This window comes from Nomia melanderi, unplaced genomic scaffold (assembly GCF_051020985.1).
Source record: "Nomia melanderi isolate GNS246 unplaced genomic scaffold, iyNomMela1 scaffold0143, whole genome shotgun sequence".
Lineage (NCBI taxonomy): Eukaryota > Metazoa > Arthropoda > Insecta > Hymenoptera > Halictidae > Nomia > Nomia melanderi.
The window spans coordinates 10,001-12,500 of NW_027475258.1; positions in this window are offsets into that span (position 1 = coordinate 10,001).

Below are 2,500 nucleotides of genomic sequence, written 5' to 3' on the forward strand. Positions count from 1 at the left end.
TTTTTCTAAGTCCCACGGTCGACACCAACTTTTTTAATAAGCGTTTTAAAATTATTTCAATGTTTAATCCATGCGTAAACATGAAGTTTATTAACGTTTTTAACATTAAAAAAAATTACAAAAATTTATTTTTCGGAAAAAAAGGAAAAAACCGATTCGGCGGAGCGAGGTGTCCAGCCCGTGCGGTAATTCCAGCAGGCGAATCGGACTTCCCGAAATTTTTCTAAGTCCCACGGTCGACACCAACTTTTTTAATAAGCGTTTTAAAATTATTTCAATGTTTAATCCATGCGTAAACATGAAGTTTATTAACGTTTTTAACATTAAAAAAAATTACAAAAATTTATTTTTCGGAAAAAATGGAAAAAACCGATTCGTCGGAGCGAGGTGTCCTGCCCGTGCGGTAATTCCAGCAGGCGAATCGGACTTCCCGAAATTTTTCTAAGTCCCACGGTCGACACCAACTTTTTTAATAAGCGTTTTAAAATTATTTCAATGTTTAATCCATGCGTAAACATGAAGTTTATTAACGTTTTTAACATTAAAAAAAATTACAAAAATTTATTTTTCGGAAAAAAAGGAAAAAACCGATTCGGCGGAGCGAGGTGTCCAGCCCGTGCGGTAATTCCAGCAGGCGAATCGGACTTCCCGAAATTTTTCTAAGTCCCACGGTCGACACCAACTTTTTTAATAAGTGTTTTAAAATTATTTCAATGTTTAATCCATGCGTAAACATGAAGTTTATTAACGTTTTTAACATTAAAAAAAATTACAAAAATTTATTTTTCGGAAAAAATGGAAAAAACCGATTCGTCGGAGCGAGGTGTCCTGCCCGTGCGGTAATTCCAGCAGGCGAATCGGACTTCCCGAAATTTTTCTAAGTCCCACGGTCGACACCAACTTTTTTAATAAGCGTTTTAAAATTATTTCAATGTTTAATCCATGCGTAAACATGAAGTTTATTAACGTTTTTAACATTAAAAAAAATTACAAAAATTTATTTTTCGGAAAAAAAGGAAAAAACCGATTCGGCGGAGCGAGGTGTCCAGCCCGTGCGGTAATTCCAGCAGGCGAATCGGACTTCCCGAAATTTTTCTAAGTCCCACGGTCGACACCAACTTTTTTAATAAGTGTTTTAAAATTATTTCAATGTTTAATCCATGCGTAAACATGAAGTTTATTAACGTTTTTAACATTAAAAAAAATTACAAAAATTTATTTTTCGGAAAAAATGGAAAAAACCGATTCGTCGGAGCGAGGTGTCCTGCCCGTGCGGTAATTCCAGCAGGCGAATCGGACTTCCCGAAATTTTTCTAAGTCCCACGGTCGACACCAACTTTTTTAATAAGTGTTTTAAAATTATTTCAATGTTTAATCCATGCGTAAACATGAAGTTTATTAACGTTTTTAACATTAAAAAAAATTACAAAAATTTATTTTTCGGAAAAAATGGAAAAAACCGATTCGTCGGAGCGAGGTGTCCTGCCCGTGCGGTAATTCCAGCAGGCGAATCGGACTTCCCGAAATTTTTCTAAGTCCCACGGTCGACACCAACTTTTTTAATAAGCGTTTTAAAATTATTTCAATGTTTAATCCATGCGTAAACATGAAGTTTATTAACGTTTTTAACATTAAAAAAAATTACAAAAATTTATTTTTCGGAAAAAAAGGAAAAAACCGATTCGGCGGAGCGAGGTGTCCAGCCCGTGCGGTAATTCCAGCAGGCGAATCGGACTTCCCGAAATTTTTCTAAGTCCCACGGTCGACACCAACTTTTTTAATAAGTGTTTTAAAATTATTTCAATGTTTAATCCATGCGTAAACATGAAGTTTATTAACGTTTTTAACATTAAAAAAAATTACAAAAATTTATTTTTCGGAAAAAATGGAAAAAACCGATTCGTCGGAGCGAGGTGTCCTGCCCGTGCGGTAATTCCAGCAGGCGAATCGGACTTCCCGAAATTTTTCTAAGTCCCACGGTCGACACCAACTTTTTTAATAAGCGTTTTAAAATTATTTCAATGTTTAATCCATGCGTAAACATGATGTTTATTAACGTTTTCAACGTTAAAAAAAATTACAAAAATTTATTTTTCAAGAAAAATGGAAAATACCGATTCGGCGGAGCGAGGTGTCCAGCCCGTGCGGTAATTCCAGCAGGCGAATCGGACTTCCCGAAATTTTTCTAAGTCCCACGGTCGACACCAACTTTTTTAATAAGTGTTTTAAAATTATTTCAATGTTTAATCCATGCGTAAACATGACGTTTATTAACGTTTTTGACATTAAAAAAAATTACAAAAATTTATTTTTCAAAAAAAATGGAAAAAACCGATTCGTCGGAGCGAGGTGTCCAGCCCGTGCGGTAATTCCAGCAGGCGAATCGGACTTCCCGAAATTTTTCTAAGTCCCACGGTCGACACCAACTTTTTTAATAAGCGTTTTAAAATTATTTCAATGTTTAATCCATGCGTAAACATGATGTTTATTAACGTTTTCA